The following is a 19,916-nucleotide window of genomic DNA, read 5'->3' as shown; positions in this document are numbered from 1 at the left end:
CTCTGGATAGTCCATCCTTTCATCTTAGCTCTAAGTTTTGTCTCTGTACCTATATCCTTTCATGGGTATTTTGTTCCTTATTCTAAGGAGGAATGGAGTATCCACACGATGGTCATCCTTCTTGGTTTTCTTGTGTTTTGCAAAATACATCTTGGTGGTGCGAGATTTGACTTTGCTTTCTTACATTTTGCTGGCACACACATCTGTGCACCACATGCACCTCAGAAGAGAGCATTGGATCCCCTGGAACTGCTTTTACAGAAGGCTGTGAGCCACCATGTGAGTGCTAAGAACCAAATGAAGGACCTCTATAAGAATAGCATGTGCTCTTGTCACCAAGCCAACTTTTCAGGCCCCATCCTTGACTTTTAGAATCATCCAGTAGACCAATGATGGGAGGGTATGAACCTGCTGGCCAGAGAGCAGGCAGGTCTTGGCCATTGCATCTGAGTCGGCTAATTCAGAGGAAGTTCAGATGGGATTTTCTCATGGTCCCTCAGGCCATGGCACTGGCCCTGGACCCAGCCTCTTGTCATCTCACCTCCTGCACCGCTCCCCTTATGTGGATCCATGCTCACGGGCTCTGGTAGGGAAGCTGGGTAAGTCTGCACATGCCTTTAACCCAGCACTCAGGAGACAGAGGTAGGTAGCGTTCTCCGGATTTGAAACTAGCCTTGTCTACATAGTGCAGTCTAGGCCAGTCATCTATACAGTAAGACCCTGTCTCGACACACTTCCTAGTCAAAAGAAAAACATGAAGAGCCAGGGCAGGGGAGCTCCTGCCCGCGGTCTCTCTTTCTCGGCAAACACTGAGTGACTTCCGCAGAGTGCACTGCCCTGGTCAGGTCCTGACAGGCCTCCCTCTCCCTGTTGCTTTAGACACTTCTCCTCCCTGTGGGGGTGGCTGTCGATTTTCTCTCAAGAGAAGATAACCTTGCCTGTCCAACACGCTCTCATCTCGGGCTCTGGTTCCAGTTTTCAGGGACTATCGGAGAAACCCTGATTTAAAAAGAAAAGAAGAAATCAATGGTGTGCTCTGTAGAGGTGACACGTCAGAGCCTGTCAGAAGCTTGGCAGCCTTCCAGGCAGGCCGTTCCATGCTGCCCCCATCTGCAAAGCTTTCGCAGGGCAGAGCAAGGCTTGGGCTCCCCGTTATAGGTGGACACCGTGGCTTCCTGTTGCATGCAGCGTGTCCCTTCTATGGCCCTTGTGAGTCCAGATTCAGCTCTGGTCAGGTGTACTTAGTAGGGTAAGGCCACCTTGGCAGCCTTGATGTGGCTGCCGAGTGGTTATAGAGTCAAGAGTTTAGTGGGGCCAGTCCTCAGCTACTGGAGCAATGCTCTTCCCTAGGCAAGTTTAAACGAAATGTCTTATATGTTTTTACTCTAAGGAGAGGGTAAGAACCCTTTTAGAGAAATCTTGCCACTGGGCTGGCATGCCCATCCCCCACCCCAGTAAAAAAAAAAAAAAAAAAAAAAAGCAGACAGTAGGTCTTGCTTCAATTTCTGCTATACTCCCCTCCTGTCCTAGAATCAGGGAAATGGGAAGAGCTGGCCCTCGTCTTCAGGGAAATGTGGAATGTGGCACCTGCTTTGGCCTCTTCCACATAAGTAGCTCTCCTGGTAACTAGGGTCTCAGACAGTCTCACAATCCTTTCATGGTCCAGATTTTGGTCCCTGAATCATTTTCTTACTCCATGTCCAACAACTAAACTCACAGAAACCAAGGGAAAGGACAAGAGGAGACTCGCTCATGCGCTCACTGAGGGCTCAGTAGAGCACACAGCATTCTCCGTAGGCAGGCTCAGGCTGTGGGCAAGGGCTAGTGCACCTTTGCTTCATATGGACGGAGGTGTGTCCCAGCTCCACCTAGGCAGTGGGAAAGTGCAGAGACCAGCAGAAAATGTCAGGCTTTGCTCATCTGTGTCAATAATTCTATTCTGCAGCTGTCATCAAAGGCGGTCTGTGCACAGGGATGGGCAGAGGCCCATGGCTTCCCTGACTTACAGGCAGGCAGTGCAACATTAGACAGCTATTTGCAGTGAAGGCCCTTCATTTTCTGCTCCCTGGCCCTGGCGTTAATAAGGCGAGCACATTTAATTGCCAAGAATGCTTGATGCAGTGAGCAAAAGCTGCGGACGCAGGGTCAGGGAGAAGAGCCAGCACACCCGTGATTACTGCTAAATTATCTTCCTCCTTTCTTAGCAATTTCCTTTGAAGGCGGTAAACACCAGCAGTTTCTCTGTAGCTTTGGCTAATCCTCTAATTGAACTAAGTCCTGTAATTTGTGTGAAAGTTTGCACATGTGTAGGTGCACGTGCGGGCACACGTGCATGTGGGTATGGATGCATGCTTGTTTACGTGTGCGTGGAATTGGTGTCGGGTGTACTGTCTGCCCACTTTCTGCTTTACTGAGGCAAGGTCAAACACAAAAACAAAACAAAATCCCAACAATAACAACAACAAACCCGAAAAATCCAGAGCTCACGTATTTGGCTACTCTAGCAGCCAGCTCGCCCCAGAGCCCCCGTCTCACTCATCCCAGAGCCCCCGTCTCGCTCATCCCAGAGCCCCCGTCTCTGCCTCCTGAGTGCTTGGATTCCAGGGAGCTGTCATACCTGCCTGGATTTTACATGAGCTCCTGGGATGCAAACTTTGGTCCTTGTATTGGTGCGGCAGAAGCTTTATCCATGGAACCCATTTCCCCAGCCCAAGTCCTGCCATTTTAGCTTTTGGAAATCCCTTACTCTCAGTGTTGTCAGCACCCATAGGATGACTTTCAGTCCCAGCATTCCTTGAGCAGCTGATGCTATCTTGTGGCCCTAGCATCCTCTTCATGTTAGGGTCCCATGGCCTGCCCTCAGTGGTAAGAAAATGAAAGAGAATGTGTTCCTGTCTCAAGGGTTCACAGACTTACATCCAGCCCTGGTTGGATCCGGGATCCAGTGACTTGGACATTTATGTCCAATCTGGGAAGAGCCTGGGAGCCACATGATATGTTTCTTAAGCTAGGCACCAAGCCTAAGCTCCAGGCTGGGTCCCTGAGAAGTTTATCTAGCACAATAACATCTGCATTGGTTTTCGCAGTAGTCTGCCAACAGGTGGGCAAGAAGGGGACATAACAAGATGTCATTCATAATTTAGAACTCATCACTGAAAAGGGTTCTGCAGTAGCAGTCCAACCTCAATTACTTCCAAGACGTCTTTCCAGCGCGGCTCTCCGCTGCCGTGTCACCCCGAGGTTGCAGGATTCTTCAGGATTCTTTTCCCCCACCTCCCTCACTCTGCCTTCTCATCGCCCCGCCTGTCATAAAGCCATTTTATCTCTGGAGGAGTTTTATGCCAGGGATATATGACCAGAATACATGAAGGTCTTTTAAATTTATTTCCAATAGCCCCACCACTCCTCTCCATGAAATATTTAGCATTTAACTCGTTATTCCAGCTGCTGGCGAAGTCTCGGGTGCAAGGTGGCTTTGTAGAGATGGCAGAATGTCACACCAAGGTAATTGTTTCTCTTTATTTCCTCTAGATAAAGAATAAGTAATAGGCAAGTCTGAATTATCGGGCAGTGCTTCCATCACAGGCTCCAGTGATAACATAACCAGCAGATTGAATTTGGAGTGGTCCCGCATAATCAGCTTCCCCTTGCTTCAGAGAATTTGCTTGGGAATGAGTCTGCCTTGGTGCGTGAGCCACCCTGCCAGCATGTGTGCACACAGGCCCTGCTTTCTAGTAACTCCAAACAGCAGAGCACAGCATGCATGGGGGTGGAGGGCAGCCTGTGGAGGACTCTCTGAAGAGGCACCGGGGTGGTGCAGCGGGTGTGTGCATGCCTGTGGCAGAAAGCAAGTACAAGAGGAGAAAGAGGAGGAGGAAAAAGAGGAAGGGGAGGAGGAGGAAGAGGAGGGGGAGGAAGAGGAGAAAAAAGAGGAAGGGGAGGAGGAGGAAGAGGAGAAAGAAGAAGATGGGGAGGAGGAGAAAGAGGAGGAAGAGGGGGAGGAAGAACAGAGAGAGAGGCAAAGACAGGGACCTAAGGCCAGCAGGAGAGTATGAGGAGACCATTGAGGAGAAGAACAGAGATGGCAAAACCCCAGAGGAGAGATTTGGTGAGTAAGAAGGAAAATAAATAGATGTGATACCAAACCTCTGGAAGCATGTAGCATCTAGCATGAGGCTTATTCCACTAAGCTGAATTCCCCAAACCACAGTAGAATCAGGTGGCTAGTTCCTAAATCATCTGAGGCACTTGCCTTCTCTCATGATGCCTACCAGCAGCCTGGGCTTTTGTTGTTGTTCTTCTTGTTGTTGTTGGTTGGTTGGTTGTTTTGAGATAGGCTCTCACTATCTTGCTAGACTGATTTCAGATTCCTGAACTCTCAGATGAGCCTCTAACTGGGTCTCCAGAAAGCTGACCTAGAAGTATACCACCGTGATGTCCCTCACCCGGGTTTGAAGCCCTGACTGAGCTCTCTGTCTGGTGTGGCAGCGCCCTCCAGATTGAAACTGGAGGGCAGGAGTTGTGTCATAAGGCTCTGGAAGCTAAGGAAACTCAGGAGCCTCAGAAAGTACAAGAAACTCACAAGATTCACAAGCCCCTAAAGTCATCAAAGTGATCAATAATTTCTGGGGAGAGAGTGGATGGAGCATTGTAGGAGCTGTGCAGGGAGTTTCAGGGACACAGCTTTCCTGAGTCCCCACCAACCCTGGGGTGGGCCTTTCAGAGGTACAGCAGAGTCACCCATTCTTCTGTAAGTAACCCACCAACTTTCCCTCATCAAGCTGGGGTAGGGCGAAACCATTTCTTTATCCTGCTGCCAGTGCGCTACCTGGACAGAACAGATGTTTATTTATGTCTCCCTAGCAACTACTGCACAGCACCTAAACACTGCCCCTGCCCCAAGCCCTTGGTTTTAGCTGGACCTTGTTGTCACCTTATACCAATGCTTTTAATATCTCAGAAAAATTTAAGACAGAGCAAAGTTTTGTTTTTTTTCCTTTTCTAAGCATTTCAAGAAGACAAGACATAAATATTCATGGCTGAGATGGAAAAGCTGGCTAGGGAGAGGTTGTGGAGGAACAAATTATCCTGTGAAATTTTATAGCATGTCCACTTACTTCCTTGGTAAACCATCCCACAGAAAACAGCATCAGATGTCAGATGGGCCATCCTCACCTGTGTGTGAGCCAGCTCTGAGAGGGCCGTGTTTTCCCTCCTATGACAATGCCCTCCATGACCTTTCACGTTACTCTACCTGACCACATTTCCTCCATTTAGAAGCCAGAGGTTGTCCTTCCTGTGGACAGTGGACCTCATTGGTCCAGGTCTTTCTCTTATCTTGCTTTTTTGTTGTTGTTGTGAATGTATGTATGTGTGTCTGTGTGTGTATGCACTCATGTGTGAGTTTGTGTGTGTGTGTGTGCATGCGTGCATGCACATCCAAGACTGATGCCAGGATGTGCATACACATAATCCTCTATCCTTCCTTCGCCTTATTCAATGAGGCAAGGTCTCTCAATCAAACCGACAGCTCACCAGTGTGGCTCGTCTCGCTAGCAGTTTGCTCTGGGGATCCTGTCTCTTCCTTCTGAGGCTTGAATTACAGGTGCACACATTTACATGAGTCCTGGGGAATCTAAAGTCAGTCTTCCTTCTTGTGCGGCAAGCATCTCAGCCAACAATCCACCTCTTTGGCCCCATTCTAATAAATGTTGTTTCTTCTAGTTCTGTCCAGTAGTTTGCAATTCTGCAAGGCAGGCACTCTACAGTCCTTATCTAGCCTTTAACAGTTTCCAGCATCTCTCTACATCCTTTTAGACCTATGGGGAGAGTTTTGTTGTTTTTTTGTTTGTTTGTTTTATCACACTTGAAGAGGAGGGAAACTGAGGCTGGGGAGAGACCAGGTGGCTTGGTCAAGACCACCAGGGCTGGGACTCAAACTACACTGAGTGACTTCCAAACATCTACTCTCAGCAGTACTACAGAACATGTCCCCTCAGGAAGGAGCCAGGGAGAACGTGACCTCTGAACATTCCGTTGCCACCCTTTCTCCTGGGAGACAAACGGCTGAGCTTTTAATTGGCCTGGACAGCAACTTGTCCCCAAGCCTCTTCTTCAAATGCTATCTTCAAAACTCTATAAAATTCTTTCTCTTTTCCCCCACCACAAGAAACTCCAGTTTCCCAGAGACTTCAGATAGAAATTTTCCTGGATACTCAATAACTGTTTGGGGGTCCTAACAGAGACTTCGAATGGGGGGGGGGGCATTTCATATCCATTGATACTTTAATTACTGTAAACTTTTCATTGCCTGGTCTTTGTGACTTCCACGGCGATGCCAGCCATTGAAGCCAGCAGAACGGCTTTCTCTTTTACACTTTCTCCACTGTACTTCACTGTGAGTGAATTTCATTAGGAAGTGAATTATGCTTTTCTGTGGAAGGTCCCCATTGAACCCCCGAACCACTCACAACGCCTCTCTAAAATTCTACTAATGAAAAAACGTGGGGATGAGCCGCATAACCAACCCCGTTTTCCCCTTTTAATAAAATTTACGCTGTGTACAGAACACATTGTGGCCTCATTTGGACTTAGACTCACTCAGTTGCCTTCATCCCCACAATTTATGGCACGATGGTCCCCGGAACAGTCTAAAATCTCAGCTTCCATGGCTCATCCGAAATTCTAACTGTATCCGTGAACTGGTTGTCTGTCTCCGGTCTCCTTCCATAACCCACTCGGGTTCGAGCCTCTGGGAGGATCATCTGTCACTGTGATAACAGGCAGGGATAAATAATGCATTTTTTAGGAGCAGGTCTCATTTTGCTGCTGTTTGTTAGAATGCAGGCCCAATATTATGGGCTTGCAAATTTAATTTTAATTTCTTCTGTGGTTTTTCCCTTTAACATTCTCCATTGATCCCCAGAGTCAGGGAAACCCCCAAGCTGCCGCGTCCATTCCTGTCCATGAGATCAGGACAAGGTTTTAATTTTTCATGAGAGGCAGTGCTGTAGCCTTCTACATGGCCAGATAACTGGGGTAATTTGCTCTCACACACCGACTCCATTCAGTCCCAGGCTCCCGGGGCCTCTGCACTGAACTGGATTGGTACAGGAGGAAGGTGGCTGCCCTGCCAGGCAGGACTGGGGCTAGGAGGGGCATGGAGGTTGGGAGGGTCTTGCATTAACCCCCACAGTATGGGCTGGAGCTACCACACCCATTAGAGGTTTTGCAGTTGTGACTACATCCCTAAACGACACAGGGAAAAAGATTCTCAAACACTGAGTCTCAAGTCTGACCGTTTTTCACATTAAAAAAAAATTTTTTTTCCCTTTTTAAATTTTAAACAGCATTTTAACCTGGTAGCATAGGTTAGCCTTGAACTTAAAACAATCCTCCAGTCTCAGCTTTCTGAGTGTTGGGATGGCAGGACTTTGTCACTACCTGGATAACTCCTTTAACCACTTGAGGTTGGGTGAGAATTTTGAAAAAGGTTTAGGTAAAATGAAAACGCTAAAATAAAACAAAACAGAAAAAACAAAAAAACAAAAACAAACTCAAAAAACCCCCTGCACTTTTGTTACAGTTCTCATAGAATCTATACTACTAATAATAATATAGAGCATACACAGCATGTATATGCAGAGGTCAAAGGACATGCCTGTGGAGTTTATATGTATGCATGTATACTCTGGTGAGGTACTCAGGTCATTAGTCTTAAGTAACAAGCACCTTTGCCCCCTGAGCCATCCTGCTGGTCCCTCACATGATTTTATTCACACTCCTCCATATTACCAATTGCCACCTAGCATTTTTCACTTTGAATCACTTATTTAATCTTCACCTCCCTCCTAGAGAACGAGAGTCCCACAGTGGATGCTCGGAGTGCACCTTGCTCACAGCGTGACACTGGGCACATAAGGGATGCTAAATGAATGTGTGGGTGAACCAAACAGAAGCCATTAGCCTGGGGCTAGCCCAACTCTGCTTATGATGTCTCTAACAGGGCATCTGACTTCTTTAAGATTCAGTTTCTCTTTCCATCCAAAGGAGGGGGACACAACGACCCACTGAATGAAGGCAAGCCAGGTGACAGCCATTAAAAAGTGGCAGATGCAATGGAACACGTCCTCACAGCATAGAAGAGCATAGAAGAACATGTGTGTGTTCTCACACACAAGGGCTGACACACACATCATGAGAGAGACTCAGAGAACAGTGGTCATGGAGAGCCAGACACAAGGAGCCCCTGCTGTCTGACACACACATGAAGTGCCTGGAAGAGGCGAAACATGGAGACAGAAGGAGGCAGAGCCGTTGCCTCAGGTTGGGAGTCAGGATGTGGAGCAGAGGAGAAGGAAGTTTCTTTGGGGGTAACAGAAATATTCTAAAATTTGCCTACAGCAGTGACTGAATGGTTCTGTAAATACACTTAAAAAAAAAAGTCATTGATTGGCTCAAATAAACAAATCTTATCTTAAATTATATCCTAAAGTATCTCAATACAGCTATCAAACTGTACTTCCCCAAAGCTATTAAATATGAGACTCAGGGGCTGTAGAGACAGCTCAGCTGGTAAAGTCCTCACAACCATGAAGACCTGAGCTTGATCCCCAGAAAGCTGGGGTGGGGCAATGCCATCCTTTGGCCTCTACACACACACACACACACACACACACACACACACACACACACACACATACACACATACACACACATTCACACATATATACACATACATACACACCCACACACATACACACACTCACACACATACACACACTCACACACATATATACACATATACACATATACAAACATATACACTCACACTCACATACACACACATATACACACATACACACACATACACACACATACACTCGCACGCACACACACACAATTTATGCATAAAATATAAGCATACATTAAAAAAAACACATGTTGGTGCCATGAGTTTTCTATGTGGTCCTACATAAATGCATAGGGGTATGGTTCACATATCCTCCTTCTGATGAACAAAACAAATTACACATGCCACTCCAAAGCAATTAAAGAGAAAGACGGAGGCAGTTTTCCTTGAGGATCTGATGAAGTTAAGTTAGGGACAGCATTCATCAGAGCACATTGGGCAGCTGCAGTGCTGCTGGCCGCCATTACCTCCTGACTGGCTGTCACCCTGTATGCAGCAAGCAAAGGGCAAAACACACCTGCTGAAGCCAGACTGCCTGGGTTCCAGCTCCAGCTCTGCTGCCACCGGCAAGCCCTTCAAACATTGGGGAAATGAGTGTGTCTCTGTGAACCTCAGTTTCCCCAAGTGAAAAATGAGGATAACAGTGGTGATCCCACTGGTGGAGAAGAAGCCTTATATGAGCATCTGCACTGCTACTCTTAGGGGTATCACAGAAAGACAGGCAATATGCCACCAGAGCACCCCACTGTGGTCCTACTGCTGCGCTAAAGGCACACAGTGCTGCTGAGTGACTGTGGGCCAGCACGCAGATCTCCCCATTACCCAGGCTCTGCAGAGGACATGCTGGCTCAGTGTGAGCAGCACCTTGCCCTGGATGTGCTTGCTAGCTTGGAAAAGAGCGGCTGGTAGGGCCTTTCATCCTTGGTAGCAGTGTGTCTCCTTCTCCAACTGTGTTTCCCAGTATCAAGGGCAAAAGCCTCTCGGGAGTCTCCCCCCAATCTCATTGACTGCTTAACCTTTGCTCCCAGTAAGCCACCTCATCTATGACCCAGGAGGCTGTGTTAGTGGATGATGATCTCTTTTTCCTTAGAAAGAGGAGACTTGGTTTTCAAATGAGATTTCTCTCAGAAAGCCTTTACCTACACCTCAGTAACACTTGTTTTAAAAAAAAAAAGAAAAAGGAAAAAAAAAAAAAGTCAGCTCTTGCCATTGAGCAGCAGGTCACACATGGTCACAGATATCCTAGGTGGGGAGAGAGATGGACCAGGCTGTGACACAGAGGTGGGTCTGGTAATCTCCGATACTTCTGAGACATAGACATGAAGAGACAGTGGCTCTTAGCATAATAAATCATTGGAAAGCTTACCTGCTAAGGACTGGGCACTATGTTGTTGCTTGGGAGACACTGGGGACATCACACATCTTAGGACATTCTGTGCAGTGAGAGTGGGGTCCAGGGCCCTCTGGCCTTGATGCTTCTGCTTGGCGTGTGGTGACAGGTTCCCCTGCTGATCTCCCTCATCCAGGAGCTAAGCATCACCATGGATGCTTCTGAACACAGGTGTCCAAGAATATTCTGTTTGTTCATTCGACAAGTGTTTATTGGGAGCTCAGGATGTGCCAGGCTCTGTGCTACTGCCTGGGCTCCCAGGGGAGAGTCAATCGGAAGTATTTTTTTTTCCCTGCATGGAGCTTGGGTCCAGGCTCTGTGCCACTGTCCGGGTTCACAGTGGGGAGTCAATTCGAGGCAGCACCTCCCTGTGTGGAACTTGGAGTCTGCTGGTGACTCAGAAGTGACATGCTGTCAGAGAAGGGAGGTGTATTCCCAGGGCAGCCGCTCAAATCAGTTAGATGCAACATGATACACATCTGAGGGTTCTTCCCATGGTGTCCGTGGGAGCACCCAATAGCAGAGAGAGAGCTGGAGCCCAGCCTGGGGCTGATGTTCCCAGAGAGGAAGGGAGAGAAGTGGATGCTGAGATGGAAAAGAGAAACTGGCCTTGAGTCAGGCAGTGGCTGCCTAGAGAGCAGGTGCCAGTCTGCACTGAACTAACCCCTATTTGATATGAAAAGGTCTATTCCGTGGGACTCGCCATTGCTGATAGAGTGGTCTCAGCATGGAAGAAATGTCACGCACATGAGTAGACAGAAATGGAGATGCCAGGGTGCAGTGGCAGGAGACACAAGCTTTTAGATGGGCCCGCTGTATCTTTTCCCATGTGCAGCTGAGACAAGGGATGGAGGTTATAGATTTGCTGTGCTTTTGAGAAACATTTGCAGCAAGAATTATGGTTATCTAGGGTTTTATCTGGTTTTGCATGGCCTGTTCTCAGTGACCTAGTGAAATGGAAGGCTGACCCTAGCCTTGCCAATGGCAAGCATCTCTTCCTGTCATGGGCTTCAGTTCCCCCATGGGAATACAGATCCCATGGACTCAGGGTACCCTGGCTTTCTGTCCTGTAGATGAGAAGGTGTGGATGCTCAGGAGAATGGGAATTCCAAGGCTTTCCTTGGAAAGCAGAGGCTCTGGGTCCCGTGGCCAGTGGAAGGGTCACCTGTAACTTGGCAAGAGGCTAGTCCCAAGCAAGCACTTGGTGAGGCTCAATACCCTCTGAGAAGAGCACATTCAGGCTTTCTCTGGTTAATTCAGGTAACCCTGGGTTAAAGTCAAGCCAAGAACAGAGGAGCATTGTTCATCGACCTGCAGGGTCTGCAAGCCAAAACCACCTTCAGAATGAGCACCCAGCAAAGTGTTTGATACCATTCACAGCACTCTGTGGGGAATGACTATCGCTACTTTGTATGGATGAAGAAGTTTACTTAATAAAAAGTATCATTCATATGTCAAATTAAAACAGGCTTCTGGGTCCTTTTTAGGTTTTGATTTTGTTTCGGTTGTTTAAGACAGGTCTTGCTATATAGCCCAGACTGGCCTTGAAAACGTGGTCTTTCTGCCTCAGCCTACTGGGTACAAAGATTTGAGGGACATGCTGCCATGTTTGGTCAGGCTTCTGCTTGTAGTTTTAAACAGGTCACTTTGGACTGGGCATGTAGCTCAGTGCTAGAGTCCTTGCCCACTATGGGCAAGGCCCTGGTTCCATCACTAGCACCACGTTTATAAAGACACAGACAGGGTAGTTCAGCTTGGAACTCCCATCCTGTCTTTACACAAAGAACCTACATTTTCCATGTTGCCTTTTTTTTTTTTCTCTCCTATTTTTTTGAAACAAGGTTTTTCTTTGTAGCCATGGCTGACCTAGAAATAACTCTCTCTGTAGACCAGGATGGCCTTGAACTCACAGAGATCCGCCTGCCTCTGCTTCCCAGGTGCTGGGATTAAAGGTGTGTGCCACCACTGCCCAGCCTGGGCTCAGTGGCAGCACTTGTTTTCCCACATAGCTCATCAATACTGTCTACTGTCTGTCTCTCAAATGAAAATAGGATGCAGCAGAGAGAGCCTGGAATGAGTATTTAGGACACCCCAAAGCTGCTCATGCTTCTGTGTCAGACATTGGTATGAGGGACTCTCTTTCTTTCTTCTTGCTTTGTATGTATATGATAAGGGAGAACTGTAATTATATGTGTGATGACCTGTTTTTAATTTGCAAATTCAACTTGCCACAACCAAGAGCCAGGTTGGCCTGTGGGAATATCTGTGGATGCTTCTCTTGATTATTAACTGATCCAGCCTACTGTGGGTGACACTATTTCCTAGGCTGGACCCTGAAAGAATGTGAAGAAAGCTAGCAGAGAAAGAAGCAGGCAGAACTTGGGGGGAGGGGGTATTTTTTTTCTCTCTGTCCTTGACTGTAGATACAGTGTAACCAGTTACTTGAATTCCTGCCTTGGGTTCCCCAAGATGATGGACTGTTACCAGGAATTGTAAGCCAAACAAACCTTTCTCTATGTTGTTTTCTGTCTGGGTATTTGTTATAGCAAAAGAAATGAGACAAGAATGCCAAGTGTAAGCTCCTTGCAACTACTGAGTAGCCGCTCTTGCTACGGCTGCAGGAAAGATCCCATGGTTCAGGCTACATTTCAGGCCAGGCATGATTTGAAAGGGAACTTCACCAGAGGAACTTTCTAGCTCTTGGCTTGTTTGTTTCTTGCTGTCAAAAAAAATTCAAAATATTACTCTGGACAGTAGCTATGAATTTTGGTTAAAAAAAAAAAATTGAAACGTGACTGCCCCAGGTAGTGCTCTGTCTCTGCCTAGAAGATAATTTTATGAGGCATTCTAGAATACCCTGTAGGGCCATGAAGAGGACCCTGCGGCAGCCTGTATTGTAGGAACATTCTTCCCCCTTCACACGTGCTTCAGAACAACTAAGGAGTCAGAGGTCATGCTCACAGGGGGCTCTTGGGGATAGATGCTAAAGAAACACCTGCCTGGAGACTCATAGAGAAAGCAGGAGGGAGCCCTTGATGGGCAGGTAATGGCGCCACATCCCAGGCAGGCAAGCCTTACCAGTTCCAACTAATTGGGAGGAGGACCAGCCTGCACTGGCAAGGGCTAGATGCAGGAACATTGCAAATGAAGTGCAATTTAATTTCAGCTATTCAAAGTAGAAAGAAAGCAGGGCTAGGACTCGATGCTCTGCAGAGGTGTTAAGCCTGCTCAGCGAGAGGGGTTGGTGGGGAAACAGCACATGGCGGGTGAGTATCCAGTCACTCTGGCCGTGGAAGCTGCACACGAGTTGCTGTCCTTCATGGGGAGGCCAAAGTCACTGACATCGTGCTACCCACAGCCCCAGCAAGTGCCCTGAGCTCGTTTCTGGCTCAAAATGTAGGTATTAAGCCAGACATGAGGGTGCACATCTAGAGTCCTACCACTTTAGAGTCTGGAGCAGGAGGATCAAGAGTTCAAAGCCAGGCTGGGCTACAGAGTAGGCCTTGTCTCAAAGACGAAGATTTAGACTTTGAACAAGGGAATTTAGCTACAGATGTTTGCCTCAAGGGGTCAGGGATACCTCAACCCCGATACATGGGCACAATAGTATATACCATAGTTTCTCAGGAACGTACAACCCTCACTACTCAGATAAACAAATCCCCCTAGTGGGTTTTTTTTCCCAGAAAACAAACTTCTCGGTATAGCATATTTCTATGTCCCCCAGTTCCAAGTTCCACTCTGGAGACTGCTTTCTTCCTGTCAGGTTATGGGCATTACCTTGAGATGAACAGGAGGCCCTGGCTGCTGGGCAGCAGTGGCCACAGCTGGATCAGCTCACACTCAGGACCTATCACCTCCGTCAAAGTCCTCAGTATGACGTGGCCGCCTGGAGAGCAAGGGGTCAGATGTATGCGGGGGAGGGGGAGAAAGGAATCTGAAAGAAGAGGCACACGGGCTATAAGATGAGAGGGGAGTGGGGATGGAAATGTAAAAGGAGCTGCCATCCGAAAAACCTTCAGGGAGAGACAGGCTGCAGGAGAGGTGGAGATGAGGGAGGAGAGAAAAGGGAAGCAAGGGAGAGATAGGGGGAGTGATTGATTTCTCTGCGGAACAGAAAAGGGGACATGACTTCAGCCAGCATTCCCTCACCCTAGTTTGTCCTTTGATTTCTTTAAAACTAACTCAACCACCAGCCATATCTGAAAACGCTTTTGAGGAGATAAATTGAAGAAAAATGTGTTGTTCCCCTATGCAAATCCATCACCAACACAAGTAACTCTCACTGACTTGTGTGAAGAAAAGAAAGACAACTCAGGTGACTTGTTATTATCAAGTCACCGGATGGTTCTGGAAATGGCTCCTGTCCTGGGTTCCTCGTCTATGGCGAAGGTCTCATGAGACCAGGAGTCTGATAGGGTGGGCGGAAAGAAAGAGCTTTGGACCACCCTGTCTTAGGCAGGAACAAATATACTGGAGAGCCACAAAACCAGGCAAGGGAATGTTATCTACATTGGCTGATGGGGAAACTGGGGCCCAGGGAATGCTGTGTAGCTATTTCCTCCTGGAGAGAAATGGGGATTCTTCAGACTCAGGAAACTTAGAAAGTAAGGTACACACACATGTGTGCAGTGGTGTGAATAGGTATGGTCCCCACAGACTCCTGTCTTTGAATGCTTGGCCTATGGGGAGTGACTCTATTAGGAGGCATGGCCTTGCTGGTGGAGGTGGTGTGGCCTTATTGGAGGAAATGTGTCACTGGGGGGGGAGGGGGCAGGCTTTGCGAGCTCCTATGCTCAAGCTCTGCCCAGTGCGGAGTGCCAGTCCTCCTGGCTGCCTTCAGATCAAGATGTCGAGCTCTCAGCTCCTCCTGTCCCACATCTGCCTGCACACTGCCATGTCCAGTCACGATAACGAACCAGACCTCTGAAACTGTAAGCCAGCCCCAAATTAAGTGTTTTTGCCCTGGTAAGAGTTGCCTTGGTCGTGGCGTCTCTTCATGACAATAAAATCCTAACTGTGTACAAGCAGTGAACAACTGCTAGAGAAAGAGGACTACTGCAGGTGGACCTGCTTTTTGATTGTGCAGGGAGCCCATGAATGAAGTTTCCTTGGTCCTCGCTCATGCCAGGGAAGAATTTCTGATAATGCATCTGCCTTTGGGTCACTTGTGTTCCCACAAATAACCCCAATCAACTTGGCCCTGACCTCCCATCTCCTTGTATGCTGTATGAACGTGGAGCCCCTTCCAGGAGTATGGAGTCCAGGACGGGTGCTCAGGATGAAGGGCAGGTCCCTGTGATGTAGGCTGCAGCTTGTTTGTGCTCACTCCCTTCTGTACCTGAGCTGTCACTATCTTTCCTCACAGGTGATGAGGAGGGAGCTGAGGTGCAGCAGCAGTCGGGGAGCCCCTCCACGTGCACAGTCTGCCTCATGGTGAACTGTACTACAGTCTGTCTCCGTGGCTTTGGGTATAACTCCTATCTTGGAGCTTTGGGGTTTTATTTCTTAAATATAACAGCCTCTCCTTCACAGGGTCACTGTAAGTGTTTTCTGAGCTATGGATGGAGCATCCTCACCTTCTTAATGCAGACTGACCCTGACACTGCTTAGCCAAGCCTTTGGCTGGCCCTTCACATAGCTACTACACAGGGCAGAATAAGCAGTTTGAGACTTTCTGATCTCAGACCCTGTGGGGGCTGTATGATGGCTCCATCTCTGTTGTAGAGGACCTCAAGAGAATCTCCCCCATTGGATCTCCAATTTGCTTTATTAGAACCAAACGTTGATTATCAGGTCCCATCAAGGACCATCTGGTTCAACACTGACACCTTGCAAATGAAGGTCTGATGTGCAAAGAAGAAAAATGGCTAACAAGGAGAGAGAAGCAACCGGTATTCAGACCTTTTATTACATAACACTTGTCTTTAAAAAGCTTGTCTAGAGGCGCACCGTGTTCATGCAGGTGCCTATGGGAGTCCGGAGGGCAGCTAAGAACCCCTGGAGCTGAAGTTCTAGGTAGCTGTGAGCGGCCTAACAGGGGTACTGGGAATTGAACCCAGATCCTCTGCAAGAACAGCAAGTTCTCTTAACCATTGAACTATCTCTCTAGCCACTCAAAAAGGTTCTTAAATTGTGGGTTGTAGATTATCATCAAAGAAAGGTTTCTGAATGCATGATGACCAACAATTCATTCAAAATCAAATGTGTTAATGAATTCAAGCTGTTTCTGGCAGAGTTCACCTGTGTAGGGCCATGTGACTTCACCACAGCCTGGTGTTGAACACATAACATGCACATGCCTGTAATATACCACCAATAGATACTGCCTCAAATGCCTGGGCTCAGATCAGACCTACTGTGCGTTATACATTATGGTGTTTTTGCTATGTGAACAATGTTTTCTGTTCTTAGGGAAATATAATGGTTTAATTATGGAAAACAAAGACAATATTTTCCTATCAACATTCAACACGTAAGATAGTTTAGAGCTGTAATGTGGTTGACAAACAGGGCACCTTTCATTAGTATGCACCTTTTTTTCCTCTTTAATAAGTGGTAAATTATGTGCACAGCAAAGAATTGTTTTGAAAGAAAATTTATCAACAGATGTTTGAGTCATTATTTTAAAGATTTTATTGTTATTTTTTAATTATATAATTTGTGTGAGGGTTTGTGTACACAAGTACAAGGCCAGGAGATGCCAGAAGAAGGTGTCTGATCATTAGGAGCTGTAGTTACTGTTTTAAGTCACATGATGTGGGTGTTGGGCATTGGCTTGAGGCTGTCTGGGAGAACAGTGTGCTGAGCCATCTCTCCAGCCTCAGTGTTTAATTTCACATCCAGGACTTACACTTACATGCCTGTAGTTAGATTACAATCCTTTGGGTGGAAAGGGCTCAAGAGTGGAAAGATGAAGACACCCTGCCATTGTGATTGGGAGCTGATGGGATCTCCAACCCATGCTTGTGGCTTTTAACTCATGCTTTATAATCTTCATTTTTGCTGACATTATTCCCTCATATGATTTAGAATTTTTTTTAAAGGCCAGAGGAAATGAGTCAGCTTCATTGAAGACCCTCCTGGCAGCAGGAAACGAACACAGACTGCTGACAGGGCACGTCCTCCTGCGCGTGCTTTGGGAATTACAGGCTTATCTGGGTGAGAAAAAAAAAATGTTCCAAAATATGCAGATTTGGAGAAAAGCTCCTAACCCAATGCCAAGTTTCTCTCTCAAGGAAAATTAAAACGAACAGAAAGACTCTCCCTGGAGTTGGGATATTGATCATGGTGCCAGACAAGTGAATATTTCCAAGGCTCCAGTTCTACAGGCCCCGTGGTGTCCGGCCCTCATCCCAGGCAAGGTGGTTTTATGCTCTCCGAAGTCTCTGGACCACTAACTAGCCTTATGCCCTAGCATCTGGGGACTGCCCATTCCATTCTTAGATTCCCATATCTCCAAAGCTCTGGTTGCAAGCCTTGCCTGGAGGCCACCCTGCCAACTGTTATGGGGTGGAGTGGGGACGTGAGGGACCACACCAGCGATATAAACTGGGTTTAACTGGTGCCAGGGTGGGTTACCTTGGTCTGTCCTATCCTTTCCAGGGAACCATTGCTTGGCAGGCTTTAAGTCCACAGGAAGCACCAATCCTGAGCTTCAGAAATGAGGGCTGGGATCCCTAGGGAGCCCTTCTCAGCCTAACTCCCAGTAGAATCCCTGCCTGGCCTTGCCATGACTGAAGCTGGCTTCCTACACCGAGGTTTGCACGGAGTTGGACCTTGCACTGGAGTCAAGAGTTACATGAGCAAGTGAGAGCTGGCCAATGCATCAATGCTGCACTAAATGAATACCCAAGAGGCATGCAGAGAGATAGGAAAGATATTTTTCCATGCTCTGGGGGATCTAGAGAATTAGGAATTTCCCAGGTGATGGTTTCTACAACAAGCCTGCCCCCGGGGGGACTGCCACACTGGATTACTCCGCCCAAGACAATTCTTACAATTCTTACAATGCTGGGCTGTACAGATGTGTAATTTCACTTCCCTGAAAGCTTTCCACATCCAGTTCAGCACAGGAGTGACTCTCCCCGCTGCTGGTGTCAGTGTCGCAACAACTGTCCCCAACAGATGTTAATGAACACTGAGTCCTACACTCCAAAGCCATTTCCAGGCATTTCTGGATACCTTGCCAGCACAGAGAACACAGAGAGGCAGGGAGGAGCTTCGGAAGATGGGCTGTTTCTACATCTGTGTCCTCAGACCTCACGAGACTCTAAGCACAGATTTTGATCAATGCTGTTGCTGTTTCTTTGGGCAAAACTGAATCTGAAGATGAGATGCTGACATCCCTTGGCATACCATGGCTGCCGAGGAAAGGCATCCATGCTCTTTCAGCATGCTGCTCTGGCATCCTGGGGGTGTGGGCACCATGGCACACCCGGTGCCCAGGCTTTTATCAGTGTAGAGAGTGAGGCATTTTCCCTCCTCTCAGTCCTGGAACCACAGGTTACTCCGAGTCAATATTTTGACAGTGTGCCTGTAAACAACTGTCTCCGTTCTGAGGCAGAAAAGCAAACATATCCATAGTGAATAAACACAGAAGACGGGGTGTTTCATGTCTGGGCTGCAGCATCCTTACAGGAACCTATCCAGGGACCACATTCCAGCAACGCAGAGTAGACCGCTTACACACAGACTGGCTACGTGCAGCAGCCTCCTGCCTAACTGTCCGTCCCCAAAAGCCTCGTTCTCAGCCTCTTCTCCCGTGGTCCCCTCCAGATGCACCAATTACTACCTTTTCTGGTCTCTTTTGCTTATGTCACAGCAGAACCCAGACCTGTCATGGGCACCTGTGATAGGTGACATGTCCCTAGAGCTTCTATGATGGCAGAAGCTGTGAGTGGCCCCCTCGTGCCCCCATTTTTGTCGAAGTAGCTCTTCATGTGGGGGCCAGGCCTTGGTAGGAAACCAGAACTTAGCTAGGCAGGCAGCATAGACTGTGTAGGTGGAGAGAAAGCATAAAGTCACTGAAGGCATCTTAACAGGAATCTGGGAAGTTGGAGAGAGCCTTAAAAGCTTCATTTATTTTGCTCAAAAATGAGACTTCAATGCACAGGCTCTAAAATATTCGCTTCAGCCTTTATCAGCCTCTGAGTGTTGTAGTTCTAAGTGAGCAGGACTATGAAGAGGGTGTCCAGGGAACTGAAGCTCCCTTAAACGCTCCCTTGCTGAAGATCGGCATGAGAGAATACTGTGCTCCGCTGACTGTGTTGGAACCAGAGTCCTCTCATTAGGCAGCCCTGGGAACGCAGAACCCAGGGGAGGAGATTTCTAGTGACTTATGTTGACACATACATTCCCTATTTACAGGAAATGCCTTAGTCGTCATGCACAGCAATGTAGATGGGAGTATGGGGGATTCTTTTTACATGTGTGTGCTCCTGTGCATTCAAGTGCACACGTGTGTATGAGTGTGTGGAAGTCACAGGACAAGGCTGAGAGTCATTTCTCAGATGCCTTTGCCTTTTCTCTCAATATACGGTCTTTCACTGCCTTGGAGCTTACCTAGGGGCCTAGGCTACTTGCCCAGGAGGGCACACACACACACACACACACACACACACATACATACATACATACAATATTACGATTCTGGAGTTTAAATTTATATATACTCATAGGGCAAACACTCTGAGCAATCTCTCATCTCCCAAGACCAAAAATCAACTAACTTACTTTCTTTCTCTTTCTTTCTTTCTTTCTTTCTTTCTTTCTTTCTTTCTTTCTTTCTTTCTTTCTTTCTTTCTTTCTTTCTTTCCTTCCTCTCTCTCTCTC

The 19,916-nt window shown here is 47.5% G+C and overlaps 1 protein-coding gene across 1 annotated transcript in view; it reads right to left on the bottom strand.

The window, feature by feature from the left end:
- The window catches only part of Fstl4 (follistatin like 4), a 424,479-nt gene that overhangs the window by 276,806 nt on the left and 127,757 nt on the right, over positions 1-19,916 (bottom strand). The window lies entirely within an intron of this gene.

Source organism: Mus pahari, chromosome 14 (genome assembly GCF_900095145.1).
Source record: "Mus pahari chromosome 14, PAHARI_EIJ_v1.1, whole genome shotgun sequence".
In the NCBI taxonomy this organism is placed as follows: Eukaryota; Metazoa; Chordata; class Mammalia; order Rodentia; family Muridae; genus Mus; species Mus pahari.
Note: the sequence above shows the minus strand (reverse complement) of the source record. Positions and strands in the feature narration are given on the sequence as shown.